Source organism: Cydia strobilella, chromosome 15 (genome assembly GCF_947568885.1).
Source record: "Cydia strobilella chromosome 15, ilCydStro3.1, whole genome shotgun sequence".
In the NCBI taxonomy this organism is placed as follows: domain Eukaryota; kingdom Metazoa; phylum Arthropoda; class Insecta; order Lepidoptera; family Tortricidae; genus Cydia; species Cydia strobilella.
In genome coordinates, this window is record NC_086055.1 from 945,181 (window position 1) to 964,241 (window position 19,061).

A 19,061-nucleotide genomic window follows, 5' to 3' on the forward strand; every position below is an offset into this window, starting at 1 on the left:
CTGTTTAAGTGAAATGAGCGCGAAAAGTACTCTTGCCGTTATTTTCGTATTCTTGTTGTTCATAAAAGTATTTTCCGTTGATGATACAGTTAGTGGACGATGTAGGTAGATGGAGTTATTTTTCATTTTGGCAAGCGTTGTTTATAAGACGTTGTTTTTATGCGAGGGTTTTAAGGGAAGGATAATATTAGATATGTTTAATAAACGGTATGTTTGATAGGTATGTTTAAAGTCTTAGTTTAGCTTAATGCTCATTTATTTTAAAGCTTCTTGTTATTTTTCAAATGGGAAGCATTTTTTAAATATTTTAAGATTTGTGCATACACGTACCGTTCGGATTTTTATTGATAAATGTAAATATTAACGTGAAAGACACTGAGGTGAGTGCGGCGGCGGCGGCGTGACGCATGGTAAGCCTTAAGGAGCCCACTGACTATCAGTCCGCCGGACGATATCGACCTGTCAGTTAGAACAAAAATTTGACAGTTCCGAACAACTGACAGGCCGATATCGTCCAGCGCGGACTGCTAGTCAGTGGGCCCCTTTAGAAGCACTGCGATTAATTTCTTGCGGTTTCAGTCTTTTAAGTGCGTGCGCTCATGAAGCATGCCGTACGTTACACTTTATGCGGTTCTGAAACCGCAAAAACCGCAGTGCGTTCTCAGCCTAAGGGCGGTTTCTGACTACCTTATTTTTCAGCCCGTATACGGTCGTTTAGGCGGTCCGTTTAGTTTTTATGAGCTTACACGCGCGTAATTTTTCCCTTCATTTGGTCTATACGAGCTTACACGCGTACGCTCGTATTAAACGCTTGTCTGTAACCGCCCTAAAAAACAGTGATAGCGTAAGGTGACATTCTAATGCCAACTGCAACTTTATTACTGTTGTGACATTACTGCTGCCGCCGCTAATATCTGTCAATTTCTATAAACAGCCTTGGAATTTTTTTGTTGCCGTTTATGACGCGTCGCTATCAATTGGAACGTTCAAATACGTCTTATATCAAGCACATTGACTACCCTACACCACGCAGCTTGCTATGTTTTCGCAGCCGGAATTCAACCTTAAAGGTACTGTTCGGATTCAGATTACACCAACATTAGTACTGCACTAATGTCGCGCTTTAATACTGCTGCAGTCGACTGCATTGCTGCCAAAAACGTTAAACAGGTCATTTTATCGATTTTATATTAAACTTGACGTTTCTTAGTCTGAACCCGAAAGGTACCTTTACGGTAAAAAATTGATATCAAACCTCTACTTACTCCAACCAGCACGAGGAACATAAACATGCTGTCTGTTTGAATTTCCTGCGATAAATATCCCAGTATCCTTGCCAACATCAGATGCCTTCAACCTTACCCCCTAAAGAGACTTAACCGACATGCTGTTCTAATTGAATTGAACCCTTATGAGCTAAAGGCCGTTTGCCCTTACGCGCACGTGAGATGAATAATCTAAGTATAAATCTTTTTCCCTTTGATGCCACAAATTATTTTCCGCTCTGGAATTTGGTGTTTCACCAACTCAACTAATATTAGATGTGATATTGGCTTTGGGGATGACGGAAAATTTATTTATGCCTAAATCGCGAGATAAAGTTTGTTCAAGGATTATATTATCGCTAACTCGAGCCTCGATTTGACGTAATCCTCGTCCCTTAGGCGGCAATTTACCTCGAATGGGCCGCTCTCTGACAACCGCGCGTGCGACGGGCCGCCATGTTTAATATGGAAAACACGCCCTCTGGCGGCTGCGCGCCGCACGGCGCGAAAATTTAAAATATTTCTTTGCCGCTCGAGGGGTTATGAAGAAATAAAATTCTAATCCCTTCCCTTCAAACCATAAAACCTCCATAACTCGTTATATTTACGTTAACCACATACGAAGACATAGCACACACACAGACGATTTGTTTGAAGAAACGTCACTTTTGACACTGACATAATTATCTAATCCATATCGTATCTAGATGTAATATTTTGACGACCGGTCTGGCCTAGTGGGTGACCGGGAGCCGGAAGCCGATAGTCCTGAGTTCGAATCCTGCTAAGGGCATTTATTTGTGTGATGAGCACAGATATTTGTTCCTGAGTCATGGTTGTTTTCTATGTATTTAAGTATTTACTAATTAGTAATTACAGACCTAGATATACCATATCCCATTGTAAGTACAAAGTTTCAGAGCAATCTAGCTATTCGTTTTAAAATGAGAGCGGAACTACGTTTGTATGGAGAACCGAGCTTGCCGAGGACCCAACGGCATTCGCTGCCAGCGCGAGCTACGCGCTACGTTCGTAGCCGATAACACGGAATAACCCACGTGTAGTGAAAAGCGCCTACGAACCCGCCTATAGCGGTGTGACAGTGAATGCGTCAATACCTTATCCCATTATAAGTACAAAGATTCAGAGCAATCTAGCTAGTCGTTTTGAAATGAGAGCGTAACTACGTTTTTATGGAGAACCGAGCTCGCCGGGGAGCTCTAGGTCTTATCAAAACAAAATAAAAATTACTGAATCAGTGTTGCCCTCATGTCAGAGTAACATGCATGAAACAGTTTTGTTTATGTGGCCCGAATGACTGCGACACGCGATCGACGGCTCTGCTTCCGGCGTGCACGTCATCAATATACATGAACCGTATTGCGTTTGCCGCATTGTGTATACATTGTCGATGTTTGTGTGAAATTTTAGGAAGAAATGTATAAGTATAAAGTTTAAGAAGTCACTTTAAACATTGTGACATCAAAATGATACTTATTTAAATGATGACAGTCGCGCGTGTATTTGCAAAGGGGCATAGCAGTACAACAAACTGGTTACTCCAGTTTGGCGCATTTATAGTATATATGTAACTGTGTAATTGTTTTATATGAATAAATGAATTAATAATAATAATAATAGTGGTTAACCTTTTCGATGCCGTGTCAAACACAAAAGCTGTCATTCAGACGCCACGGAACCGAAGTTTCAAAACTGAAATTGAACTTTATGCATATGCATGTAGGCCTATGTTCCTCTGTGGTCTATGGCCGATTAATCGGTCTTTGGCGTTGAACCTACGGTGCGTTTATATATCGCTCATTGGTGTCCAAAAGGTTAATATAGAAATACATCAAATTGCGTCAAAATATTTTTTATAATTTATTTATTGAATAACGACGTATAAATAATAATGTCGTTTTCTGTTGGAGAAATGTCACTTTGGATACTGACAGATCATTACCATATCACAATATCAGTAACAGTATCATATTGGAAACAGATCTAATAACTAAAACCAGAATTGGCCTGCAAGTATTAGCTTAACGGCTAAGCTACGACAAGGGGCAAATAAGAAAGTACCTAATTCCCTCCCGCGGCACGCATACCGATGAGGGCATTAATTTAATTATCATTTCCCGGCGGGCGGTAAATAGTTTCCTCGGTGACAGTTATTTGCCCATGGGAGTTTTTTCTTGCATACTAATCAATGGTGTAATTAATTTAGTTGCTTGGCAACTATGGTAATTGTGTACGTGCTGTTTACTGGTGTTTTTAATAAAAATGTTATCAAATTATTGCCTAGTTATGATTGTGTGATAAATGCAAGTTTTGCTGAACTCCGTGAAAACTGACTAGCATTGTGCGGTAGTCTGAGTTTCAGAACTTGCTTATTCCCTCTAAAAATTATAAAATTATATAGTTCACTACTAATTATACAATTATATTGCTCGCAAAACTGATGGCCGGTGGGGCCGGAAGGTTCTAGAATGGCGTCCGCGTACCGGAAGACGAGCTGCCGGTAGGCCTTCAACAAGATGGAGCGACGACCTGGTGAAGGTCGATGGAATTCGGTGGATGCGAGCGGCACAGGATCGGTCGGAGTGGCGAGCCTTGGGGGAGGCCTAGGACCTAGGTCCGGCAGTGGACGTCTATCGGCTGACATGATGATGATGATGATAGCTCACTATTTTTTGTGAAAAAAAAACAAAAATTCGGTCAGTTTATAATTGTAATGAATTCTCAACCACGTAGTTGTTTTTCTCAAGCGGCGAATTTTTCAATTTTCAATTTAACATAAGAATTTTCAGTATCGCTCCCTGACGTATCAGCTTATCCTTGTCATAGAGTAACTTATACTAGAGCGGTACTGTCATAGTAAATTTTGTAACCCCAGTAAATTCACTGCCATCTGTCGACACACTTTAACACTAAAAATGAAGATTTATAAAAATACGATAAAATGTATTTAAATATGGATAAATGTTTTTTTTATTTGCATTAATTATTTTTATGATTTTGACCCATGTTCTTTCACTGACATGCGTTAAAATTGTTAAATAACAAACGAAACCGTCAACGCCATCTATACGACAGTAGGCCAAAGCTAGTAGCGCCCTCTGAACGAGAATCAAATTTTCTTAATTTTCGAGGCACGTTTTTTCCTTAGACTGTATCCATCTATTACGGAGTTATATCTATCTTTGTCCTTGTGAACGCCAAGAACATCTAAAGTCGTCGTTACTAGTGCCCACCGCGCCATGGACAAATGGGTGTTATGACGTACGCTGCGCTGTCAATGTAACTTTCACGCTTTCAAGTAGGGTTCACATTAGCTCCCTTGCTCCCGGGACCTTGGCGTGTCAGTGACGTTTTTGTTTATAACGTGAAGCGTTCAAAGGGTTAAAAAGTGGCGTATGCAAAATTTAAACTTCCTTGAAATGACATCTTCACGCTATTTGACAGCCACCTCTAGTGTCAGAACTAATATGTACCATCCTGCCAGGACGACGTTACAGTCAATCACAGAGAGCCGAGAGTCCGCCTAAGCTAACTTTGCACCAACTTGAATAGAACAGAGTAAGGCAATGTCATTATGAACGTCATATTTTCGTATAAATTTGACACTAAGGATGACATATTTAGATAGATAGACAGACAGATAGCGTTTATTCGTGGCAAAAAAGACGAAAACACGTACATAGGTAACACAACATACAGCATGGTGCTACATTTACACTTTGTCATTCCAAATGCCATGCAGAGTTAGCTCGGTCCAACTACTAAACGCCAGTCCCATGGAGACTATATAAGCCAGTCCGCTGACCGAAATAAGACGTCACTGTCACCCAACTACTTATCCAAGTCAGTGTTAAACGTAATTTTATAATAAACAACCCCTAGCTTGGGCTGTTTTGCGTTGCAAAGCAGGCCCGCCGACGCGGACCGCATACTTGCCAGGATTAAGAATTTGACTTTAAAATTAGTAGATAAGCCAAGCAGTAAGCAGTTTTCGAGTCCAGTTAACATTGATTTTCAATAGGTGTTTTTGTTGGGAGGCGTTCCTTAAGAGAATCCACCACCTTACAGAAAACCGCAGCCAAATAACACTAGACCCTACTCATAGTGTTGTGTTCCTGCCGGTGAGTAAGGTTGCCAGAGCTCATCGAGTGCGGAGTGTTAGGGTTGGCAACGCGCATGTAGCTCCTCTGGAGTTGCAGGCGTACATAGGCTACGGAGACTGCTTACCATCAGGCGGGCCGTATGCTTGTTTGCCACCGACGCAGTTTAAAAAAAGTCTTTTGGACGATCGCTACTCCATACAAATGTAGTCCCCATTCTACTTGGATATTACATATGAAAAATGTTTTACACAAATTTTTTGTACGAGTATATATTAACCATAGCTAAATATAATGCCCCTTCGTCTGCCTTTTTTCGTCCTTTGTCCGAGTTAAGAGCGAAAAACACATATATAAAATATCCTTTCTCTTATAGTAATAAAAAAAGTACCATTACGGAGAAAAACAGCAAAACAATCACGTTTGATGTATGAGAGCCCCATTAAAATATTTATATTATTCTGTTTTTAGTATATGTTGTTATAGCGGCAACAGAAATACATCATCTGTGAAAATTTCAACTGTCTAGCTATCACGGTTCATGGGATACAGCCTGGTGACAGACAGACGGACAGACGGACGGACAGACGGACAGCGGAGTCTTAGTAATAGGGTCCCGTTTTTACCCTTTGGGTACGGAACCCTAAAAAGATCTCTAGATATTGACTACAGAAATATTTTTAACGCAATTTCATTTATGTTAATTACAGCTTTATTTTTAGGGTTCCGTACCAAAAAGGTACAAAAGGAACCCTTATGGTGAGACTCTGTCGGTCCGTCCGTCTGTCTGTTTGTATAGAGAATTGGTCACGTGTCGTCGTCCACTTTCGTCTTAAGCCAGCCTTTACCCGACAGAGAGGATTAGTGTTATCATGAAACGTGCTACCGATAGTTCGATAACTTTTCAATAAGGGGACTTTGGACAAGTTGGCGAGGCTGAGAGAGTAGCCATCTTCGTTGACTTTGTTTGAGATTATTAAGTTACCTGCAAGTTAAAATAGGAAATGTGAACTTGCTTTGCCTACACGATTATTGCCCTATTCATTTGTATGCCTCCATTAAATATTACAAGAACACCATTATTTGCAAGCGCTGGTAGCCTAGCGGTAAGAGCGTGCGACTTTCAATCCGGAGGTCGCGGGTTCATACCCCGGGACCAATGAGTTTTTCGGAACTTATGTACGAAATATCATTTGATATTTACCAGTCGCTTTTCGGTGAAGGAAAACATCGTAAGGAAACCGGAATAATCCCAACAAGGCCTAGTTTCCCCTCTGGGTTGGAAGGTCAGATGACAGTCGCTTCCGTAAAAACTAGTGCCCACGCCAATTCTCGGGATTACGTGCCAAGCGGACCCCAGGCTCCCATGAGCCGTGGCAAAATGCCGGGACGCGGGACGGGATTATATAACACCATCAGGTACACAAATTGACTACCCACAGTAAGCTCAACAAGGCTTGTGTTGTGGGTACTTAGTAGACCTCGTTCTCAGCCGTGTCGTGCCACAGCATGCGTCATGGCCATATACTGGTGGTGCTGATGCATAAAGTCGAAAATTAAGTCACTGAGGATTTTGCTGTGACACCAGAGAGCCTTGTGGTGTACCTACAACGACACAAGATCTTGACTTCATTATAATCCTATGAAAACTCGGCCTCTGTGGACGGGATTGCGGTTTCGTCAAAGTCAAAATCATCAGCTTCAGCCGTGGTGCCATATCACGTGTTTCCTTTTACGTGTCTCGACGGACTGTCCGTGAAGGTGCTAAAAATAATGTGACCATAGACATATATATTACTTCGTAATATCGCTCATATTGCGCAGTGGAAAGGCGTCACCATTGGTGTACACATTAAAGTATAAGCTGCATACAATTCCGACCGAACACCGACGCCTTTCCACTGCGCAATTCGCCACACGACTGAGCGCGCTGGTGTAACTAAATGCGATTTTGACTCCAATGCATCGGCCCCATTCGTAGTGCTCGTAAGGCCGGTCTTTACTAAGTAATATGAATGAGACCCTTTGACCTATATATGCGCTACAAATAAGGTTGTGCCATTTATATCTACTGTAGTCAAGTAATTTAAAGTGATTGAGAGCGTCAGAAACTCGAAAGGGCAATATTTCAGGTATTATGTATTGGGTACGTTGTGGTGGGTCTATTCAATGTCCCAAGGGTACTATTATACCCATTTCAATGCATCCGCTGCCGTGCGGTAAGGCTACCATATTCTTTTGAGGTCCTGCCGCGAACATAGAAAATATAATAGTGGAGATCAATAGAAACGGCAAATATGACAGATTTTGTTTGCAAAAAGTTTTACGATGGTTGTTTTTATTGAAATTCACATTAAATACAAAAAAATATATAAACTGTTTATAAAAACATGGTTGTCTACAAAAAGATCAGATATAGCGCAGCACAACGTCTTGACAATAGAGGCGTGTTCAGATATTTGTGAGCACTTTGGCCGCTCCGATATATTTGATGGCGACTATACAAGGGGGTAAAGTTGTTGATGACCTCGTGTATACCTCAGCAAGCGAAAGATTCCAAAATCAAAGCGTAGCAAGTGGAATCTTGAGCTTTGCGAGGGTTTCAAGACAAGAGTTAAACATACTTTGCTACCGATATACTATTCACTACACCAACAAGAGGAAAATACTATCTGTAAAACATTACTGTACTAACTTTAGTGTTTCTGCTTTGTCCCAATTTTTTTCCCGACTGACAAAAAACAGGATAGATATCCAATATGCTATCTATACGTTACCTATACGTTGTGCATCCATATAAAAAAAATATTGCGTGACGAATCAAGACAGTTTGTTTACATTATTATTAACAGAAATTGTGATATTATAATGAAAAATGCACGCAGGCAGTAATAACGAAATTTATCCAATGTTGAAAAGCAATCGACAAGTTTGTCTTTAGGAGTTTCTAACTTACAAATTGCGTAACATTCCCAACATAATCACACATTATAAAACTCTTTACCCAAAAGGAAAAACTTCCTAAAAAGCTACGCGAAGCAACAAGTTCGTAAGACAGAGCAAATAATAACTCGGAGGGTTTTTCGGGTAAAATGTTACCGAACAATGTTGGTGTTTACAATTTGTTACTGTCCTTGATCTTATACAATCTCCTTAGTTTCCTTGTGTGTGAGGACGAGGACCGTGAATCTAGTATTTAACTGGATCAGTCATGAGCGGTGGGGGGATACGACCGAACGGGATAGTCTTATTTATCTTTCAGTAGCAGTAGCAGAGAAAGCGCTATTATTGTCAACACAACACGTAATCCGACCAAATTACGTAGGTTGTTTTTAGGGTTCCGTACCCAAAGGGTAAAAACGGGACCCTATTACTAAGACTCCGCTGTCCGTCTGTCCGTCCGTCTGTCCGTCTGTCTGTCTGTCACCAGGCTGTATCTCATGAACCGTGATAGCTAGACAGTTGAAATTTTCACAGATGATGTATTTCTGTTGCCGCTATAACAACAAATACTAAAAACAGAATAATATAAATATTTAAATGGGGCTCCCATACAACAAACGTGATTTTTTTGCTGTTTTTTTCCGTAATGGTATGGAACCCTTCGTGCGCGAGTCCGACTCGCACTTGGCCGGTTTTTTTTGGTATGTTGTCAGGAATGTTAAAACGTGTTTTAAATTCTGCCGCATTGCGTATGTTCTGTCCCTCATAGACCGCGAGCAAGGCGCAAATTTCGTCAGGCATCGCCCCCCGGGCGAAAACTCGTATAGCGGTTAACGGCTAAGTATGATGAACCCTCGTGAACGTCAGCTGCCGCTCCGTTGGTGGATTGAGGAATGGCAGCAAATAAAGTCTATAAAAAAATTAGTAAAGTAAAGAGAACCTTGTTCAAGTCCTTCTGTCAATCGTTCTACACCAGCGGCCTGTGGGTTAGTTATACTCAGAGCTCAGAGAGCCCTCAACGCCTTACGAGTCCTCTATAATGACGTTTAGGGGGCTGATGGGGCTCCCTAGATTCTGCAGTGCGTCTGGCATGTTCGCCAACGCCCACGTAGAGGACTTCCACGCTATTATGCGCAAAAAAATCATGTCTTTAGAGGAACGTGGTTGGGTGAGTAAAAGGTACCGTTGACGGGTAGACTTAGAGACTGATTTATTAAACCATAATCAAGTGTTTTATACATCTCTAATCTACGGCGGTACAGACATTATCTTAATCAAATCAGCGCGTGCTCTAAAGCGCCGATAATATTTTGCTGACCGCCATAATGTCCATCAGAAGCAGAATACAGGGTAGTGCCAACAGCATACTAAATATGTTAGCGGACAGGCCAGATAGTCGTTGGATGTCTGTACTAATAAACCCTCATTCAGGGGATGTGTATTTTTTAAATTAGCTAATTGTGTAAAAAATTTTTTGTATATAACCCAGCTTTTAAGTAACTAACAAATTTGGAACACCGTGCCTGAATAAAGAAATTATGTATTATTTATTGCAGGAAGTGAATTCCATTCCTTAAGCTCTGGTTTCCTAGGATAGTGGTGCCGTCATTTAAAGCGGCCGTCTCCATACAAAATACTACTCATCCATATTTAACCGTATTATTTTGTATGGAGACGGCACCGCTATTCTAGGAAAACAGAGCTTTGACGTTCGCACAACAGCTTCAGAAAACCTAGGAAATTATTATTGTCCAAGCTTTCCCTTTCCTTTTCTACACAACAAAAGACAGATTATTTTTATCCAATGTAATATCTTATTACGTTTGCCACCATCCAACCATTAGGTGAATAGTATTTCGTGGAGCTTGGTGATGTTAATGACAGAGCCATTGATAACATTAATTATGGACCCGGAAAACGTATTATATGTCCTTCGTAAAGGCTATTAGTTTCTATTTGGCCAAAACGTTGCCAAGTTTTTTTGTTCTATAATTTGCAAAACGAACGAATGAAAGTGCTCGATATTTGAACTATACATGAAGATGATTTAAAGAAATTTAAAAAAATGTTATATGATTTCCTAGTAAGTAAATCATATTATTCTATTCAAGATTTTTTGTCTGACTCAGGAGATTTCATTTCCTTTTAATATTTATTGTCACTAACATAGGTTAAGAGTGAATAGAATAAGTAACTAATATATTATGGAAATTGAATTTCTGAAATAAATAATTATTTAATTTAATTTAATTTAATTTAATTTAATTTGTTGTGTTGTGTATATTTTATTAAGACTAATTTATAATTTCACGCTACGGCTCTGTAGCTATTTGTGTGCCATGTGGCGAAACATTGTGATACTATATTATACATTTAAGACCTGTTGTACATACCTATGTTTAACAAATAAATAATTTGGAATTTGGAATTTGGAACTTTTCGGTAAATGCAGTTAGGAATCGAACTTACAATCAGTATGAAAACAGATCAGTAATTTCAAAATGCTGCTATAATTTGATTTGTTGTGCGTCGTTGTGCGTCTGACTTCAGTTGTGGCTACGACATATTTGGGTTTTTTAAGTTACTAGAATTTTATTTTATTTAGAACTTTCGCTTCGCTTCGCCGATGACATCGTTGTCTTTGCCCATTCCGCTGCAGAACTTTAGGTAATGCTCCAAGACCTGAGCAATGCAAGCCTTCAAGTTGGACTTCAAATGAATCGAACCAAAACTCAAGTGATGACCAACAGCAGGAAACGTACGGTTACGGTAGACGGGCAGACTATACACTATGTTGACGAGTATATTTACTCGGGCCAGTTAGTCTCTTTCAGCAACAGGCAAGACAAAGAAATCGAGCGCCGTGTCGAAAACGCCTGGAAGAGCTACTGGTCCATGAAAGAGCTGATGAAGGGTAGCCTTCCACTGTCACTGAAGCGAAAACTCGTCGACATGTGTATCCTGTCCGTCCTAACCTACGGTGCTCAAACATGGTCACTCACAGAGAGTCAGAAGTCCAAGTTGAAGGTATGCCAACGGGCTATTGAGCGCAGCATTTTAGGTGTGAAGAGGACCGATCGTATCCGGAACACCACGCTGCGCGCAAAAACCCGCATTGCTGACGTCGGTGAGGAGACTGCTAGGCTCAAATGGGACTGGGCCGGTCACGTCTGCCGCATGCATCCAGACAGATGGGCTAGCATAGCCACCAAATGGATGCCAGAAGAGGGGCGCGGACCCGGCAGGCCCAGACGGAGATGGCGGGACGACCTAGACACCTTTCTCAACAACTGGCCGGAGGAGGCACTATATCGGGAGTCGTGGAGACAAGGGGAGAGGCCTTTGCCCAGCAGTGGGACACCATAATGGGCTAGTAAAAAAAAAAGAACTTTCTATAATTAGGAAAGGTTAGGTTACATTTGTAAAAAGTACGAGAGTGACGTATTATGACACTATAATATGCGATAAACAATCTACGATGATTGACGCAGACAGAAATTAGCGCGCGCGTTCTCGGTCGTTCACTTTCGTCTAAGTAATTGTTGTTCCTACAGTTCGGAGACCTAAAATGCCAAGATAGCAAGCACTATACTATAGGCTATAAAATACAATCATCATATCCACACAGACAGGGATTATGGAATGTTTTGTTGTTATTTATCCCCGTCCATACATACATAATGTAGTGGAAATGAACTAACCACACGAAGGTACACGCGAAGTATGATTTGCAAGTCGGAGCAGTCTCGGGCTTTGAATATTTTGTGATTGGTGATTTGACTTTTAAAACAGCCGCTTATCAAGTGCTCTTGGCTCCGCTTGCTTTGTATTTGAACTAGATTTATTAATTTTGTAGTCTATTGTATTGTTTTTGTTTTTGCTTTGTGACAAAATCATTAAATGTCAAGGTTTCTAGATCAAAAAAGATTACTGTTGCGACGTCGATCGTTGTTGCGCTATAACTGTCAATTTCCTTGATAAAATGAGTGACGGAATGAACGTCATAATCGCGGCAGCAATGCGGCGGGGAACGTCACTAATTAATCAAGGAAATTAATAGATACAGCGGCGGCGGCAACAACGCCGTAATGCAGCTACACATCCGAACGTCACCTTAAAACAACTGATTAGTGGGTAGATTTTCACTCTTATATGAGGTCCGCTTGCTTTGTATTGTACCTATTTGAACTAGATTTATTTATTTTACATCTTATTGTACATAGACGAAGTATAACAGGCGGACTTAGTGCCTCTAGGAATTCTCTACCAATGAACTATACCTAGGGCGAAACGGAAATGCGTCAAGGTGGTTGCAGTGAGAAAAAGACTAGACTGGTGGAACTAGTTACAGATCTATTACGTATCTCGCATCCAGGAGGCTAATTCAAGCTTTTATTATGACATCAAAGTGATATCTAAATTATATCAGTCGCCTGTGCGTCTCTTATATACGAGAACGAGCGAAATGCACGTGCGGTGCGACTGATACTAAATTTGAATTAGCATCCTGTAAAGTCTTTTCACATGTTGCGGTGCATGAGACAGAGCGAGCATTACGGCCCGGCCACGATATCGCACGGCGGCGGCAGCGGCGAGCGGCGGCCATAGGTGGGAACGAAAGGCCTGATCGCTGTGTCTCGCTCCAACCCATGGCCGCCGCTCGCCGCTGCGCGCTGCCGCCGCCGCGCGATGTCGTGGCCGGTCCGTTAGGCCGGTATAACGCGGGATAAGTTGTCATAGATCGGCCGAGGACAAAGGCCGCATTAGGACGATCTGCTCGCCCTGACTGCGCTACCTGTAAATAATATTATGGCGGCTTGGAATATCTGGGTCACTGATGCCACGAAGATGATGATTAAATAAATAACTAAACAATCGCTTTCTGTTTTAGTCATTTTACGGATAAGTATCAAACCAAAGCCATGATGTCAAATTTAGAAATAAAAAGCTGTTTTAAGGTAGTTTCATCCAGCATTTTTAGTTTTAAATTCGGACTGTTTTGAAAAAAAGTGTTGCTTCTACAAATCAAATCTTTAGACAATATTTTAGCAAAAGTTCACTTTCACGAGATAGATGATAGATATAAGTACTTAGTTCCAATTTAGCTACGGACCAGACAGTACAATTGTCCTTATTATACTAGTAATCCTTTCTACGAGTCAGACTTAAGTCAGAGCGAGCATTAGGCCGGCTTCACGCGGGATAACCTTGTCACAGATCGACCGAGTACCGAGAACAAAGGCCGCATTAGGACGACCTGCTCGTCCTGACTGCGCTACCTGTAAATATTATAGCGGCTTGGAATACTCACTAGCACTACAATGATGGATTATTTTAAACCGGGTCACTCACGTATTATTAAGTCGAATAGCTCGACATGTTTCGGTCCAATTTACGAGGAGGAGGAGGAAGAGGATGATGGTTTATCTTCATTATTTTACGGTATTTATTTAAACTTTATTGCACAATTAAAAAACGTACAAATGGCGGACTTAATGGCTCAAGGCATTCTCTACCAGTCAACCATAGGGCAAAACAGAAATTTTCGAATGTGGGTGCATTGTAAAAATTATTCTTATTCGGTATCCGTAGCCAAGACTTAAAAAGGTTAGTGAAAGGATTGACAGTCCATTTTACACATTTATTTATTTAATGTTTGATATGAGCTTTATTTTTTTTAATGTTCATGATTGTATATGCAGCAAAACTATTAGCTTAGCAACTAACCTCTGCATGCCAATGAGTGCCTCTTTCGTATCACTTTTTTACGAAAATGAGGTAAAATAAATTTCTTATTTATCACGTTTCTGTAATTACCCTGTATAATTGAATAGTAACAATACAGAAAGTTATCCCTCATATATTCCCTTAATAATATGTATATTATAAATCACGTGTAGCCAACATGTCCAACTTTCACCTCATCAGAAAAAGTTGGCTAATTCGGACATGTAATTCGGAGCGGGCGCGATCCGAACAATAACTGAGATTTATGAATCATTCCACTTTTGTTGCGAACTGTACCGCCCACGGGAATAAGAGGCCGATTTAGCTGTAGCAATTTTGATATTGTTTTAATTTTGTTATGGCCTTGAGCACCAATAGTAACACTTCGCGTTCGGAAATTTCGGATTCAGAATACATTGCTGCCGCAAATATCAAAAATCCGGGCAGCAACATCGATTTTGACATTGCGACAGTAATGCAGTCAGAAGTAATGTCGCGCTTTAATACTGCTGCAGAAGAAAGAAGAAAACGTTTAATTTAATGTCTTGATTAAATAACCTTTTTGACGTTTCCTGCCGTAATGCGGTCGGACATGTATGAGCGAAATTCACGCGCGACTAACATCATTTAGATATCATTTTAATGTCACAATGTAAGTTTGGAATGGCCTCCGTATCAAATAGCTGAAATAGAATAGGCCATCGTGACGTTCTCATTGGTTACTAATAAGCTTATTAAACCAGTATGAGTTTGAACTGCGAATAAGTATTATTGTTAAGGGGATCCCATGCCCCAATGACCTTCGATCGGAAGCCCTTAGTTTTCGTATGTTTTTTGTAGCTTATCATAATAACAGCAATCGCTTTAAGCTATATAGTATCCCATATTTACTTCAAAGTTCATTGTTTTCGAGATATTTGGCATCAAAGTTGAACAATTTTACGCCAAAAAACTGGTTTTCTGGCTAACTAATTAGTTTAAAATTAAAACCTTAGACACATTTTTAGAGACGTCATAGACGAACCCAAATATATAGATTTCGTATCTGAAAGATCCTTCACAGCAATCGAGATACGAAACAAGTGTTTTTTTAGACAATGTTTAAAAGAATCATAAATAAATAAGTATTCATTTCTTTCAAAATCCGGTAGACAAAAAGTGAGATAAAAGATTGAAGAAACGAAAGCCGTTTGTCTTATAATTCTATATGTAGTACAAAAGTAGGAGATACGATTCAAAACTTGTCAAAAATCGATGAAAACCTCGGGTAGCCCCTTAAGGATTTCGGGGTTGACTTATACTGGTGTCTATTTAGTACGTGATAGGGAAGTATAGAAACAAACATGTTGTGTAGCTTTTGTGTGAATTAAGGTTTCCGGCAAGCTCAGTTCTCCATACAAACGTCGTTCCGCTCTCATTTTAAAACGACTAGCTAGATTGCTCTGAAACTTTGTACTTACAATAGGATAAGGTATTTACAGTACATATGGTGCTACTTTCTCGCACTAGTGCGTAAAAGAGCACTTTTCGTGCATATGTCGAAAGTTTAAAGGGCCATATGTACTGTAAAACGTTGTACGATACACGTGCGGATAGGTAATTCGCAACTCGTGTCGATTTAAAACACTCCCTGCGGTCGTGTTTTAATTTATCGCCACTCGTTTCGAATTTCCTCTTTTCCGCACTTGTATCGTAAATAACTATTATGTATTTTTCCAGTCATTTATAAAGCGTGCATGGGGCATGTCTGTAATTAGTTAATGTAGCTTCAGATACCATAGTTAAAAAAAATACAGCGAACTTAAGATTTTCATACAAAACTTGTTTTTGCTCTATTTCGTTTGTTTTATAAACTGGAGCTATATAAACTAATTTCAGACCTAGATATACCTTATGTCATTGTATGTGCAGTTTCATTACAATCAAATACGTAGTTTTAAAATGAGAGCGGAACTCCGTTTGTATAAGAAGGTGCAATTCGGCCGAGCTTGCCAGGGACTTTTGGTTTGGACAATGATTGGATATTTAGTAATGTATTTAGACGTGGAGTTATTATTATTATACCTAGCTATATCCGTCACACTCTCGGGTTTTCAATTCCAGTCATTTATATTATAAGGCGTGCGTTCAATACGTAGAAGCTGTTTGGAGAGGTTTGATGTCCAACAATTATTTAGGTACCCGTGAATGGTCACGGGTATATAAAAAGGGCCTACCTAAACTGATTTGAGCAGGCATTTGAAGTCTATCGTAGAAAAATGGACACAGTACTAATTGTATTACACAAGGTGGAAAGAATTCATTGGCCTCGGAGGAAACTAGAAATTGAATGCAGTTTTGTTTCTTTTAAATAAAAGAATATTTCCTACGCAAAATGAGCTAATTTAAGGCGGTTCCCTGAGCCAGAAGGCGAAAAATCTCCTTATATGATCATGTTTTTCTAAGAGGCGTTGATATTCGTAGACGTGGAAAAAATATATGTAGCTCTTGACTATATTATCTTTAATAACATAGCTTCCGATACACGAATTATGACACTTCGCTCGATACAATTAATTCCCAAAGTAACCTCTAACTCGGACTTTTAATCAAACTTTACTCGGTTATTTATTATGTGATACTATAAACAAAAAAATAAGACAAAACAATCTTAACTTAAATAGTAATTTCATACCTTTCGAATTTCGATATTGTAAGGAAACGTTTTTAAAATAAATAAAAATCGACAAAACTCGATCAAAATGGACACTTGGCGCACATGATCTTTCTCGTTCTTCCTTGCGAAATATGACAGTGACAGCGGCAAACCGATGGAACGGCTTTAAGGTTTTAAGGCACGTTGCCTCCAGGGCCCATTCATTCTTTCCACACTATACAATATATCGGGTTGTACTGTGTATTTGTTTAGTTAACTCAACTAAGCAGTTGTGAATTTTAATTTTAATTTATTTATATAATTTTTTGTTGTGTTGATTTTGTCTATTAAAGATTTTGAATTGAATTGCATTCAAACCTCATTGAAAACTACTTCGCCTGAGCTTATAGCTCAATCCTATTCTTTAAGCGATTTGAATACCATTGTAATAAATAAATGGGTTATTTTACGCTGATGTAAGTACATTTTTATCATCGGGCACAAAGGGAATGCTTTTAATTCGACGTACGCATGTTATATCGTTGAGGGATTTCATTTTCGTATGGGTCGTTAAACTCATTAAGAACACTTTATTTAACGAGTAGTACTTTATGTTTATAATACCATTTATAACGGGTTGTAAACATTTTTACATGAAGTAAAAAATAATAGAGGTTTATAAAATTTTATGGCAGATTTCAACGTTAGTGAAACAAGCTGTAACCACCAAATTACAAGAAAAGAACTAGCAAAGTGAGAGTCGGACTGATGATTGAGTAAGTAATTAAATTAAAATATTATTAACAATCTTTTTTTTTATACCGACTTAGGGCTTTCATTGTAACAAATTATTAATCTGAATCAGGCTCTTGAACAATTCTTCAGATACAGATGCAGCCTGCGGACAGACGGACGTCACTTTAAATTAGGCTTAATTTAAAAAAATAAGAAATAAGTTTTACAATTTTTTTATTACCTAAATTCAAATGGGACTGGGCCGGTCACGTCTACCGCATGCATCTGGAGAGGTGGGCTAGCTTAGCAACCAAGTGGATGCCGGTAGAGGGGCGTGGACGGGGCAGGCCCAAACGGAGATGGCGGGATGACCTGGACAGCTTCCTGAACAACTGGCCGGAGGAAACACCAAATCGGGAGTCGTGGAAATTAAGGGGAGAGGCCTTTGCCCAGCAGTGGGACATTTAGTAGGCTTAAAAAAAAACACATTTCGAAATAAATTAATGTGCTAAATTTCCAAAAAAAAATACATCACATTTTACGTAACAGCTACTCCATGAACTTAATACGGACTATCATTCGCCGCGAGAGGTACTGTACTGTCCGCGAGCGAATTCCGTGCACGGCTGAGGAATGTTACGAATGTTGGGCGTCATGGCAGTGGTGTCATTTTGTACGTCAGGGCGCGGCGCACACCCCCCTCCCCACTTCCTCGACTTCGAATGCACGGAATTGGCGCGCGGACAGTAGGTGTGTAATAGTAAAAAAAATCCATTTTTCACTCTTCGGTTACGGAACCCTAAATAGTAAGTGTACGTTTTTTGCATTTTTATCCGCACATTTTTACCAGTTTCAGGCTCAGTTTTCTTATAATATTTTTTTCTAGGCAGTACCTTTCTTTGTATTATTTTTACCATAACAATAAACATCTGGCAACAGCGGAAACAACGCAAAGTACCAGCAACAGTTACATAAGTGCTTTAGCTTTATTCTGGAACATTTCTTATGAAAACAGCCTTTATTTCTGTGTATTCATACTGCCCCAGTTATTGTCGTAAGTCACATTGAAAAATCAGTTTGAAAATGGTACTTATGGCAACAGAATATGGTTATTAATTGAATGAGCTTTCGAATGTTACGATTGTATGTAGGTATTTAGGGAAGTAATAGTACTTTTTATGGTTTTGAAAGACTCCGAGCGCATTTATTTATTTTCCTGTAGTTATTTTTACATTTTTGCTAAAAATACAGTGGCTTTATGTTCTTAGTATATACATAACCATGGCCCGTACTTTTCATGCCATTGACGAAAAAATTACGTGACGCTACATACAGTATGATAAAAAAAAAATACAAAAAAAAAAATACAAAATATTTATTGCCAGAAAACATTGTTAACAAATTTTTCACAGTGACTCTGACACTAGGCTGAGCCTGTCCTGCCGAGCCCTTACAGGAATTTAACAGAAAGCAACACGCATGCAATAGGAAAAATAGTAAATAATATTTTCAAAGTCTTTTCGTAACTAACTTAGCGGTTTCACTCACGTATTCTTAGTCACTGGCGCGACATAATAAATTAACATGTCTCAAGATAGTTTAAATTCGATTAGTCTTTTCGTAATAATTTATCAT

The 19,061-nt window shown here is 39.6% G+C and overlaps 2 long non-coding RNA genes across 2 annotated transcripts in view; one reads left to right on the forward strand and one right to left on the reverse strand.

Annotated features, from left to right (window-relative positions):
- Nucleotides 1-5,391: 5,391 nt before the first annotated feature.
- The window catches only part of LOC134747790 (uncharacterized), a 302,451-nt gene continuing 288,781 nt past the window's right edge, over nt 5,392-19,061 (reverse strand). The window contains exon 2 of the long non-coding RNA XR_010128359.1: nt 5,392-5,563. This is a non-coding gene — a long non-coding RNA (uncharacterized LOC134747790). The remainder of the gene's footprint in view (nt 5,564-19,061) is intronic.
- The window catches only part of LOC134747789 (uncharacterized), a 106,047-nt gene continuing 92,453 nt past the window's right edge, over nt 5,468-19,061 (forward strand). The window contains exon 1 of the long non-coding RNA XR_010128358.1: nt 5,468-5,561. This is a non-coding gene — a long non-coding RNA (uncharacterized LOC134747789). The remainder of the gene's footprint in view (nt 5,562-19,061) is intronic.